The 13673-nt window shown below is 38.8% G+C and overlaps 1 protein-coding gene across 1 annotated transcript in view; it reads right to left on the bottom strand.

Annotated features, from left to right (window-relative positions):
- Window positions 1–13673, bottom strand: part of LOC135196527 (zinc finger C3HC-type protein 1-like) — a 200191-nt gene that overhangs the window by 69116 nt on the left and 117402 nt on the right.

The raw sequence follows: 13673 nt of genomic DNA, 5'->3' as shown, positions 1-13673 counted from the left end.
CTGCGATGAGACGGGATTATTTTGGAAAAAAAATGCCACGGAGGACATACATCACCGAAGAGGAGACGAAGATGCCAGGCCATAAACCCATGAAGGACCGTCTGACCCTTGCATTGTGTGCAAATGCTAGTGGTGACTGTAAAGTAAAGCCACTGCTAGTCTACCATTCTGAAAATCCTCGAGCGTTCAAGTCACACAAAATTCTGAAAGAAAAACTGCACGTAATGTGGCGCGCGAATGCAAGGGCATGGGTTACGCGGCAGTTCTTTACAGATTGGGTAAACCTCGTCTTCGGTCCTTCAGTGAAGGAATATCTTCAAAAGAATAACCTCCCACTGAAAGCCTTATTAATTTTGGATAATGCTCCGGCCCACCCACCATGGTCTTCAAGATGACATTCTCGAGGAGTTCCAGTTTGTGAAAGTTCTCTACCTCCCACCCAACACGACTTCCATCCTGCAACCAATGGATCAGCAGGTCATTGCACAGTTTAAAAAGCTTTTCACAAAGCATTTGTTCCGCCGATGCTTTGAGGTGACAGAGAACACCAAGCTTACCCTTCGAGAGTTTTGGAAAGAGCATTACAATATCGTCGTATGTTTTACGTATCATTGACTCGGCATGGCAAGAGGTAACGAGACGAACCTTGAACTCGGCGTGGAAAAAGCTATGGCCTGATGCTGTTTCAGAGAGGGACTTTGAAGGGTTCGTACCCCAAGCAACGGTGGAGGAGATTGTGTCCCTCGGAAAGTCGATGGGTCTGGAGGTAGATGAGGGCGACGTCAACGAACTCGTCGAGGAACATGAGGAGGAACTCTCAATTGAGGAGTTGAAGGAGCTGCAGGTGATGCAACATACGAAGGCCCTGCAAGAGATTAGCAGCTGTAGCGAGGGGGAGGAAGAGCCGGAGGAAGTGATTCCTACAAGTCAAATTAAAGACATGTTAGCAATGTGGGAAACACTTTCGAGTTTCATTGAACAGAAACATCCAGAAAAGTTTCGACTAGTCGTGCTTCAGCGTTATTTAATGACACTTGTTTGACTCATTTCCGGAACATTCTAAAAGGGAGGCAGAAGCAAAGCTCTTTGGATAAATTTTTGTTAAAGAGAAGCGCAAATGAAAGTGCCGAAAGTGATTCTAAAAGGCAGAAAACAAGTGCTGATTAAACTTACGTATCGCTTAGGTTAAGTTTTTAAGTTTAAAGTTGCATTTAGTTATTTTTTCAAATTTAAGTTAAGGAAAGTGCAAATTTTTATTAAAGTTAAGGAAATGCAGTTTTAGTTTACATTTTAATGTTATCATTTGTGTTCGAAAAAATGCTGTTTACGTAACGGGACTAGCCCCTCCCTGCTCCCTCCTCCTCCTCCTCCTCCGCCACTCGACTCCGTTAGCCAAGCCGCACTAGCCTGTCAGCAAGGTAAGATTACGTGTTCTTAACTTTTTGTTGTGTTACGTAACTTTGTTATTCATTGCTAAATTTTAGTTTTTAGTTTACATTTTAATGTTCATTTTTCATTTTCTGTTAGGAAAATTCCTGTTTACGTAACGGGACTAATGTAGCCGTCCACCCACCCCTCCCTCCGTCACTCGCCTCCCTTAGCCGCCCGCAAGCGACTGTCACCAAGGTTAGATTGAAATTAACTTTTTCTTTTCTTCATTTTACTTTAATTCTATTCATTACTAAAATATATTACTGTATAATTTTTTGGTACTATATTTCTACATTTATATGTGTGTTTTCTTCATTATTTACGATGGTTTGGGGGTATATTTCATAGGTCTGGAACGGATTAAATACATTTCAGTTAATTTAAATGGGAAAAATTGATTTGAGATACGAGTTTTTCGAGTTCCGAGCCCGGTTCCGGAACGAATTAATCTCGTATCTCAAGGTACCACTGTATATATTTATTAAAAGCTACTCTATTTCCAACAGTTACAGGCAGAAGACTATTTGCAATAAGAAATTGAAGTGTAGGCTCATGCCTTGTCATTGTCTCATATATAAGAATTTTATGTGTAAAGGCCTATGTCCTGACATTACTTCAAAATATAAGAATTTGACACGTAGGCCTATGCCCTGTCATTGCCTCAAAACATAAGAAATTGATAAGTAGGCCTATGTCCTGTCATTGCCTAAAATATAAGAATTTAATTTGTAGGCCTATGCCCTGTCATTACCTCAAAATATATCAATTTGATGTGTAGGCCTATGCCCTGTCATTAGCTCAAAATATAAGGAATTGACGTGTAGGCCTAATCTTTCAATGATATTAACATCTGACATGCAGGATTATGATGAAACAATACCAACATTGCAACTGGCTGCATAAGTCTATGCTTCATTTCAATTAAAGAAGTCTATGTCGGATTGCTTATGCAGGCCAACACCAATTAAAAAAAAAATGCATGAAGATCCAAGATCTTCATAATGATATATAAATTTATATGCCTTTTATCAAAGATATCAACTGCATACGTACTTCACAACTCCAGGAACTCAAATCTGTGGTTTCACGGTTCATGCATGAAACTCAACTTCACCGAATGGAGTCCAATCTGTACTGGACTGTTAACAAGTCTGACGTCATTTCCCCTTCGAGCCTTCGAGAGCTAGCCAATAACAAGTGTGCAGTGGGCGGGGCTTAACTGCGTAGCTGGCTGGACTCTGCTATAATTGCTACATATTTTCATATTGTGTTTGTGACTAAATACTGATTATGATAAAAATGATTTACAGCCACTTATAATGTACTTATGTATCTAACAAGCTCATTCCAGGTTGGGCCCCATTTTGAACATAATAGGTGCATGATTCTCTCTCTCTCTCTCTCTCTCTCTCTCTCTCTCTCTCTCTCTCTCTCTCTCTCTCTTTAAGGGTAATGTAAGATGTATTTGAAATGATATTGCTGTAAACATTTTTGATGATAGAGCATATTGTACAATATCTAAAATATTCACTCATTTTCAAATCATTGTAATGAGGTTCAGACCCCACAATAAGCTGTGGGTCCCATTGCTAAGTAACCAATTGGTTCCTACCCACTTAAAAATATCTAATCCTTCAGGCTAGCCCTAGGAGAGCTTTTCATCAGCTCAGTGGTCTCGTTAAACTAAGATATACTTCTGAAAAATAAAATTTAAATAATAAGCAGAGAGATTTCAAATATTGTACAACATGCTTTATCATAAAAATCTTTACAGTAAAGCTGGTACCACACAAGTCATTTCTTGCTCGCGGTTTTGGCCAGCATCCAGCCGATGCTCGCGAGCAAAAGTGTTGTATCGCTACACTAGGAACTCGTGGTTTCGAGGAGCCATAGGAAAAAGTAAACAAAATTGATCAGCTGATATCATCATGGCGCCCAGAAATTGTCGAACTGTTGCAAGATGTGCTGCAGTGGTGGAATTCTCGGAAACCTACATGAATGCAAGAGTAATAAAAAACGTTTGTGGGTTCGAGAGTGGCTCAGGAGAAGAGAAGCCAAAGGTCTGAGAGTATGTCCTAACAGCAGCAGCCATCCTGTTTGTTTACACTATGCTGTGGCTCGCGGTTCGTGCTGGCTGCTTCCCGTTCTGCCGGGAAGCTGGAGAAAAAAAGTCCTAGTGTGAGGCCAGCTTAATACAGGCAGTCACTGGTTCTCGGTGGGGTTTCCGTTCTCGGCAGAGTGCTCATAAGCAAAAACCGCCACTGACTTCAACAATTTATGGTGCCAATAACCGGTTAATGGCACTGATAATGGTAATGGTGCCTCTGTCAGGTATATTAGGTATATTCCAGTTATTGGCGCCATAAGGTGCCAATAACTGGAACTTTGCACATTATGGCACAATAAATCATCGATTTTATGGCATTAGACAAGCACCATAATACCAGATCGCCATTAACTGAGTCCGCTGATAACAGGGGACTGCCTGTGTTCTTTAAAATAAAGCTTACATTAACCTTAGAGAGAGAGAGAGAGAGAGAGAGAGAGAGAGAGAGAGAGAGAGAGAGAGAGAGAGAGAGAGAGAGAGAGAGAGATATATTATCGTAGTATTTGTAAAATACTTTCACATATGATTTTTGTAATTACAGTTATCATTATTATTATTTTTTGCTCTATCACAGTCCTCTAATTCGACTGGGTGGTATTTATAGTGTGGGGTTCCGTGTTGAATCAAGCCTCCTTAGGAGTCCATCACTTTTCTTACTATGTGCGCCGTTTCTAGGATCACACTCTTCTGCATGAGTCCTGGAGCTACTTAAGCCTCTAGTTTTTCCAGATTCCTTTTCAGGGATCTTGGGATCATGCCTAGTGTTCCTATGATTATGGGTACAATTTCCACTGGCATATCCCATATCCTTCTTATTTCTATTTTCAGGTCTTGATACGTACTTATCCATTTTTTCCCTCTCTTTCTCTTCAACTCTGGTGTCCCATGGTATTGCGACATCAATGAGTAATACTTTCTTCTTGACTTTGTCAATCAACGTCACGTCTGGTCTATTTACACATATCACCCTATCTGTTCTGATACCATAGTCCCAGAAGATCTTTGCCTGGTCATTTTCTATCACTCCTTCAGGCTGGTGTTCGTACCATTTATTACTGCAAGGTAGCTGGTGTTTCTTGCACAGGCTCCAGTGGAGGGCTTTTGCTACTGAATCATGCCTCTTTTTGTACTGGTTCTGTGCAAGTGCCGGACATTCGCTTGCTATGTGGTTTATGGTTTCATTTTTCGTATTGCACTTCCAACGTATGGGAGAGATGTTATTTCCATCTATCGTTCTTTGGACATATCTGGTTCTTAGGGCCTGATCTTGTGCCACTGTCATCATTCCTTTGAGCTCTCCCCTCAATAGCCACTGCCACGTGTCATCGCTGGCTAGTTCTTTAGTCTGTCTCATGTATTGTCCGTGCATTGGTTTATGCCATTCCTCTGTTCTGCTTGTCTTTCTCCTGTCTCTGTATATTTCTGGGTCTTCGTCTACTTTTATCAGTCCTTCTTCCCATGCACTCTTGAGCCACTCGTCTTCACTGGTTTTCAGATATTGCCCCAGTGCTCTGTTCTCAATGTTGACGCAGTCCTCTATACTTAGTAGTCTTCTCCCTCCTTCCTTTCGTGTTATGTATAGTCTGTCCATATTTGCTTTTGGGTGTAGTGCTTTGTGTATTGTCATATGTGTCCTCGTTATCTGGTCTATGCTGTGAAGTTCTGCCTTCGTCCATTCCACTATTCCTGCGCTGTATCTGATTACTGGCACTGCCCATGTGTTTATGGCTTTTATCACATTTCCGGCGTTGAGTTTTGAATTGAGTTTCGCCTTGAGTCTCTGCATATATTCTTTCCTGATCGTGTCCTTCATCTCTTGGTGTTTTATATCCCCTCCTTCCATTACTCCCAGGTATTTGTATCCCGTCTCATCTATGTGTTTGATGTTGTTCCCATCTAGTAGCTTTATCCCTTCAGTCCTTGTTACTTTGCCCTTTTGTATGTTGACTAAGGCACATTTTTTTTATTCCAAACTCCATCCTGATGTCCCCAATTAAAATCCTTACAGTCTGGATTAGGGTATCTATTTCCTTGATGCTCTTACCATACAGCTTGATGTCGTCCATGAACATCTGTTGCCTCTTTTCTTTAGTTGGTACCCAGCATCCATCTTCTGCAGTACTTTTGTCATGGGAATCATGGCTACTATGAAGAGTAGTGGGGACAGTGAGTCGCCCTGAAAGATCCCTCTCCTGATATTAACCTCTGCTAATCTTATTCCAGAGCTTGTAAGTATTGTATTCCAGTTGCATATTGTATTTTTGAGGAAGCTGATGGTGTTTTCCTCTGCCCCATATATTTTCAGGCATTCTAATAGCCATGTGTGTGGTACCATGTCGAAGGCTTTCTTATAGTTTATCCATGCCATGCTTAGGTTGGTTTTCCTTCTCTTACTGTTCTTCATTACCATTTTGTCTATCAGGAGCTGGTCTTTTGTGCCCCTACACTTCCTTCTGCAGCCTTTCTGTTGGTGGGGGATGGTGTTTGTATCCTCTAGGTAGTTGTATAGCCTTTCGCTGATGATACCTGTTAGTAACTTCCACATTACTGGTAGGCAGGTGATAGGCCTGTAGTTACTGGCTATATTTCCCTTACTCTTGTCTTTCTGGACTAAGGAAGTTCTTCCTGTGGTCATCCATTTGGGGGCATGGTGATTTGTGATACAATGCTGGAGTTGTTCTGCTATTCTTGGGTGTAGGGCCTTTGAAAGTTTTTTGAGCCAGTATCCATGGACTTCATCGGGACCTGGGGCTTTCCAGCTGGGCATTTTCTTTAGTTGGTGTCTGACTGTGTCTGTCGTGATGTCAGTGAATCTTTGTTTTATTCTCCCTGTTTCTTCAGCCTTGACTTCCTGGAGCCATGTTGCATGTTTGTTGTGTGATACCGGATTGCTCCAGATGTTTTCCCAGAGTCTCTTACTTGGTTCGGCTTCAGGAATTTCTTGGTGGTTGTCTTCCCCTCTTAGTTGGCTGTATAGTCTTTTCTGGTTGGTTCCAAATAGTTTGTTCTGTTGGTATCCCTTATTCCTGTACCATTGGATCTTATGTGCTTTGGCCTTAAGTGGGCCGGCTGGCTAATGCCATTTTTTAAGGACAGGACTTTGATATTCATACCACTTAATAAGGTGACTTGGGACATCTCAAACCGCATATGATTTTTGCCTCTGACCTTCGGGCGATTTATCCCGAAAATAACCATTTTTCAAATTCTATCTCCTCCCTTGATATCTAATATTAAGACCTGGGATTACTACCATATATAGACCTGATGGTAGACCTCCCCAATCGAATGAGGAGTTTTTTTTTTTCTTAAAAGTCCTTTTATTGCTAGATATGAATTTTTCAATATGGTAAAAAAAATAAACCCTATAAATCAGGAGAAAAAAAATTTATAAAAAAAAAATGAAACAAAAATTGGAAAAAAGGGCTCTATTTGATTGTTCTATAATGTCTTTCTGAGTTATATACCAAATTCCAATGTTATAGCTTTAAAACTAAGTGAGAAGATAGATTTTGAAGGTCAATAAGTATAGTTTTGAGATACGAGCGTTCAAAGTTTTCCTTCGTATTTCTATAAAGACAATGTTAATAAATAATGATTATTATGAATGTATATTTTTTTGTGTATTAATAAACCAAAATTATTTTATTTATCATAATTTAATCATAAATGATGATCCCTTGGCTCATATATTGTAGCCTGGGGCACTGCTTGAGGCAAGATGGGGCACTCCTTCCTACGCAACTCTCTCTCTCCCCTTCACTAACTCGGCTTATTACAGCAAATTTTCTTCTTCTGTATGTTAGCGAGATGTTTTCATTGTATTTTCCTCTTTGGCATGATGAAATTCTTGCCGAAACAAAGATAAACCAACGTAAATGCAAGAGAATGTCAGAGGTGAAACTCGAAGGTGTACTCTCTTTTTACAAAGACAATTTAATAAATCATGATTATTATGAATTTCATATTCCATTTTGGGTATTAAAAAACAAAAACTTTGTTATTTATCATAAATGAAGATCTCTTTGCTCAAAGATCGTAGCCTTGGGCACAGTGTGACGTGTGCTGTCAGGCAAGACGGGGGCGTTACTACGCAACCCTTACTACCAACCCTCCCCTCTCTCTTCACTAACTACGCGTATATTATGATATTCTGTAATAATACTTGAGCGATTTTTCTTCAACTGTTTGTTAGCGAGATGTTTTCCTTGTCTTTTCCTCATTGGCATGATGAAATTCTTGCCGAAACATACATAAACATACGTAAAAGCAAGCGAATGTCAGAGGTGAAATCGAACGTGTAGACTACTTGAAGTTTGTGCTCGCACTGATGGTTGGACTTGGTAGCTGACTGAAGTGAAGTCTCCCTTCTCGACTCGGGGAATGTCTACAGATGCCATTTCTTCCAATTTCTTTGACAATAATTATCAAAACTTACGGTAATAGAAGAAATATTGCATTTTCTTGTACGGATCAATGTTTTAGGCTTATTGAGTTACGTTAACTAATTACCCTGTAACTACGAAAGTAAGAGGAATTTTGACGAAATATTTCGTATACGTGTTCTCAATTGCCATATGAACCTCCATGAATTTTTTCATGACACTGCATTTTTTGCCCTATACCACCATATATGGGGGTTCTGGCCGGCCCCCTTAAGCCTCTGTTTTACATCTTCTATTGTATTGTTTAGTCCCCTCTCTTGTACTTTGTATTTCTCGTTCAGTTCCTCCCTTGTTTTTTTGCTTCTTTGCCTTTTTTCTGCCATCTCTTTCAGTTTACTCAAGTCAGATCTCATCACCATGATTTGCTTTTCCAGGTGCCTTTTCCAAGTCGGTTGCTGTTTTGGCTTCTGTTGGGTTGGTTGTGCTGGTGGTGTTGGTGTTCGTATCCCCATTAGTTCTGCTACTAATCTTGCTCCTGCATATGTCAAGTTATTTGTTTCTGTGATATTGGTGGTGTGTATTAGTCTCATTATTTCATTGACCTCACTTGTTTTCTCCCTTAATTTCTTGGTGTTGTAGGCTTTCATGGAGGGGATCTTTGTTCTCTCTGTATCTGGCTTCATCCATTGTCTGATCTTTTCTACCCATTCCGTCCTGTCTGTTACTTCGTCGGTGTTGTTGTTTGATACCTCATCATCCCTGTTGTCTTCTGTGGCATCGTCTCTCAGTTTGTCTTCTTGTAATTCGCTGCTGTGTTCTTTTTCTTTATGTTCCTTACTTGGTCTGCCAGCCTCTGCTCTGTTTGGGGGGTGTTACTCCTTTCATTCCAGATGTTGACCAACCTTCTTCTAAACCCTCTCTCCGTCAGGTTGCTTCCGATGTAGCCTCTCCATATTTCCTTATTTTCTTCTCTTGTCAATTTCTTCCTCTGGTTTGCTTCTGTAGCTCCAGTCTCTGGTTGTTGGTTACCATCGTTGTGGTGGTCAGTTGCTGGATGACGACCTCCAAGTATCTGACTGTCTTCGCCTTCAATTGGGCTGAAAACCTGGTTGCCGGACGAAGCTCCTCTGTTGCCAGAGGTTCCATTTACATCGTTGGCGTTTAATCCTTCATTTCTTTCCATCATTGCTGAGTTTTGCTATTTAACCCATAGCTGGACCCTACCTCATCAGGAATAGTTACTCATTTACAGCTGAGTAGACTGAGGAAATTATGGTAAAGTTCCTTTCCCAAGGAATCAATGCCGAGGAGAGCGGTCACCCATCCAACGACTAACCAGCACCAATGTTGCTTAACCAGTCAATTGACGGCCTAACCCACTCTGCCACAGCACCACATTATTATTATTATCATTATTATTATTATTAAATATATTATACACACGTGTACCATAAAAATCTCTCATCTCAGTAGAGAGAGAGAGAGAGAGAGAGAGAGAGAGAGAGAGAGAGAGAGAGAGAGAGAGAGAGAGAGAGTTCAAAAGAAAGATGCGTGAAGACTGGGATTTACTTCATTCTTACATAATTTTTAAAATTTATAAACTAAAATCTTACTACAGTGGTACCTCGAGATACGAAAGGCTCAACTTACGAAAAACTCGAGATACGAAAGCCAATGCAAAAAATTTAACGGCTCTACATACGAAAAGTTTTCAAGATACAAAAGGTTTCTGAAAGTCCGAGATTCGCCCTGATAACAATTTTGAAACTCGCGCCGCGCGCCGCCATCTTAGTACAGTGGGGCCTCGCTTAGTCACGGATCAGCAATCACAGATTCAGTTAATCACGGGTTTTCCTTGGACCACTTCTCAGTCTATACCTATCACTGGTATGAATCCCTGGTAGGCTAAGCCTCGTCCGGTTCCGATAACCAACAAATGCATGAACAGATTCACATTATAATATTAAATACCTATTAACTGACAATAAAGGTAATAAAACCATTCTCACCTTATATATTATTGGCATATCTTCATAATATGTAGCCTATTCATGGAATAATCCCACATCATTGACATCAACTTGTAGTTGAGCGGCCAGCAGAAATGTAAACATTGACATTGAGTTACACTGAACAGCACCTTTGTCATTCTTAACCTTTTAGAAATGTTAATAGTATTATTGTAATTACAGTAGTAATAACATTTAGGAAAACATAAATTTTCAATTCGAACTTCTTTATTGTTTTGGTATAATGTAATCAAACACGGCAGTCATACAAACGATAATTGTCATAGATTATCGTATTGTTGTTTGCGATCGGCGACGAAGCTTAAACGTAATAAAATCATTTTACCTATGTTAATATTGGTCATAATTATATTCATAATAAAATGCATATCTTATATATTATTGGCATATCTTCATAATAAAAAGCTTCTTCAAGGAATAATTCCTTGGGGAATGCATTTTTCAAAAGACAAAAATACACTTTATATGTTTACAGCATGCAACGATTACTTTAGTTTGATGTGATTACATTAATATTACAGTATGGTACTCTAAGCAGTACAGTAACTATTTTTCTTAATCATAAATGTATATTCATTCACGAAAAAAATACGTATGACCACCGTGACGTCACCAAACCTAGTCTCGTTCGTACACAATGATAGTGGTTACACCGTTCTACAAACTACCGATGTATTTTTACGTAAGTATCCTCTAAATTCTGTCATAAATCACTTACTTTTTTGTGGAGCCCAAATACTACGTATATCCCGGAAAATTAACAAAATCGCGAATTTTATCATAGAGCAAGATTCACTAATTACTGTGTTTTCTTCTTCTTTTCATAACTAAATGATTTTTAGGATACACTCATTTACAAATGTTCAAATACTATGAATGTAAATAGCAAATCTCTCTCGCTCTCTCTCTCTCTCTCTTGCAGAAAAAACTATAATACTGATCTATTATTTATTATCGTAATAAAAGAACAAAAAGGTCTTTTATTCTTTCTGTGATTTACGAAACTGCTTCAATACAACTTTTATAGTTGACTCAATGATTATCACATTATAACAGTATACAATAGAATATCTTATCACTATCCATGTTTCCTTTCTTATCACCATAAAAATATTTCAAATACAAATTTCATTATGTATTTCTCGAGCTAAACTAATAACAGTACGCTCGTCCTAAGCTGGTCTCTCAAGCTATTCAACAGTTACTCTCATCCCAAGCTTCTCTCTCTCTCTCTCTCTCTCTCTCTCTCTCTCTCTCTCTCTCTCTCTCTCTCTCTCTCTCTCTCTCTCTCTTTCTTTCTTTTATCACTTGCAGAAAAAACTATAATACTGATCTATTATTATCTTAAGAAAAGAACAAAAAGGTCTTTTATTCTTTCTGTGATTTATGAAACTGCTTCAATACAACTTTTATAGTTGACTCAATGATTATCACATTATAACAGTATACAAGAGAATATCTTATCACTATCCACGTTTCATTTCTTATCACCATAAAAATATTTCAAATACAGATTTCATTATGTATTTCTCAAGCTAAGCTAGTATCAGTACGGCTCGTCCTAGCTGGTCTCTCAAGCTATTCAACAGTTACTCTCATCCACGCTGCGTCTCTCTCTCTCTCTCTCTCTCTCTCCTCTCTCTCTCTGTCTCTCTCGTCTCTCTCTCTCTCTCTCTCCCCTCTCTCAATAAAATATGAATTACTGAATCATAATACCATAAACTATTATGTACAAAGTTAATGATAATAATAATTCCATTAATAAATTCATTTCTTTTGGCAACTAAATTGTTTTCCAAAATAATTCTTTCGGTAATAAACGTCCATCAGCTGATTCTAAACGTAAACAAAAGACAAAACTAGATTTTTATTGCTGTATTTTGCTGTTTATACATTAATATTATAGTTGGGTGCTGTAATCTTTACAGTAAATCATGTTTTTTTATCATAAATATGTTCATTCACAAAATAGATGTACTATGTACTTTTAGTTTGGTGCAGCAGCCAAATCATGAAAATGGAAAGGAATTGTTAGGTAATATACTTTTGTTTGCTGATCTGATGAAGGGGAAATTGAAGATAGGAAAGAATAACTTTGAAACTGTCTTGAATTTAGTTTAAGGTGATAGTTGAAGATACATATTTGGTGCTTGAACTAAAGTAGGCATTATAACATTGAAATAGTGGTCTTGGGTGGGTTTAATTATTAAAGTAGGCAGTTTAAAAAGCAATCTTTTAGGGGGGGTTATCAGGATAATACAGGTATTTACTTATCACGGGAGGTTCTGGGCCCTATCGCCCGTGATTATCGAGGCCCTACTGTACTAGTAGACTCGCCACCATCCTCCTGCTCTCCCATTGGTTCCTGATGCTAGTCACCGCCATGAGATCCTTCTCTCCTATTGGACAGCATCCCTCCCATCATGCATCTTAAATGTACGTGGTGGGCGTACCTATCTAGGGGCCTCTTCCGTACCAACATCTTTATCGTACGCACGCGGCATTCGTTCGGTCCAACGATTTAGTTTAGTAACGTAAATTCGTTAGTGATTTCGTTGTGCTACTTTATTGTGTTGTGTGAGAACCTAATTAGTATACATACTACATAACTTAATTACGTACAGTATAGTCATGGGTCACAAGAAAGTTGCTGAAGTTCATGGAAAGAAGAGAATGCTTTCTATGGAGACAAAAATGGATATAATAAAAAAGTATGAAGCTGGCTTGCGGTTGAGTGTGATCGCTAAGGAATACGGCCGAAATCCGTCGACGATAGGCACTATCCTTAAGCAGAAGGAAGCCATCAAAGCAGCTACACCTTCCAAGGGCGTGACTATTTTGTCCAACAAGAGGAGCCATGTGCATAATGAAATGGAAAGGCTGCTTCTTGAATGGATTGAGGACAAAGAAATCGATGGCGGTACGATAACCGAGACGGCAATCTGCCAGAAGGCCAGCGCTATTTTCGGCGATTTGATTGCCCAAGCCGAAGACGACGGCGGAGAGGGGACATCAACGGCAACCCCAGAGTTCAAGGCTTCTCTTTCTGGGTGGTTCGAAAAATTCTGTAAACGGACTGGCATCCCATTCGTTTGGTGAAGAAATTGAAATTACGTAAAGTATAAAAAAGTAAAAAGAAATGTAAAAATCAAAAAGACAAAATAAATTTTATTTTAAGTTTTTTGTAAAGTTAAGTGTTACAGTTTTGTTAATGTGTTTTGTAAAGTTTAGTTTGTTTTTCTGACATTTTTTTATGTTTCATAAAGTTAAGTGAACGTATCTGTCGTTTGTCCTCCTCCTCTGTTGCCACTTTCGGAGATAGCCTCACTCGAAAGGTAAGCTTCCACATTTTACGTACAGTATTTCTTGTATACCATGTACACTAATACACTTTATTTACAGGTTATTTTGCATTTTGTTATTAATTTAGGTATTGAATGGTCCAAATTGTTGTAGTATTTCATTGTTTATAGGTCAATTTAGCTTTATTATGAAATTTACTGGGGTTTTTTTGGAGGGCTTGGAACGGATTAGCCATTTTACATGTAAAATGTGGTCCAAGATACGAAAAACTCATGATACGAAGGGCGACTCGGAACGGATTAATTTCGTATCTCGAGGTACTACTGTAATTCACTGTAGTATTTTCTTTATTGAAGTGATTGCTCTTTACATTAATATTAATATTTGAAAATTAGTATATCATTTATCATACAAAAA

The sequence above is a fragment of the Macrobrachium nipponense genome, chromosome 18 (genome assembly GCF_015104395.2).
Source record: "Macrobrachium nipponense isolate FS-2020 chromosome 18, ASM1510439v2, whole genome shotgun sequence".
NCBI classification, from domain to species: domain Eukaryota; kingdom Metazoa; phylum Arthropoda; class Malacostraca; order Decapoda; family Palaemonidae; genus Macrobrachium; species Macrobrachium nipponense.
This window is presented reverse-complemented; position numbering and strand designations above follow the sequence as displayed.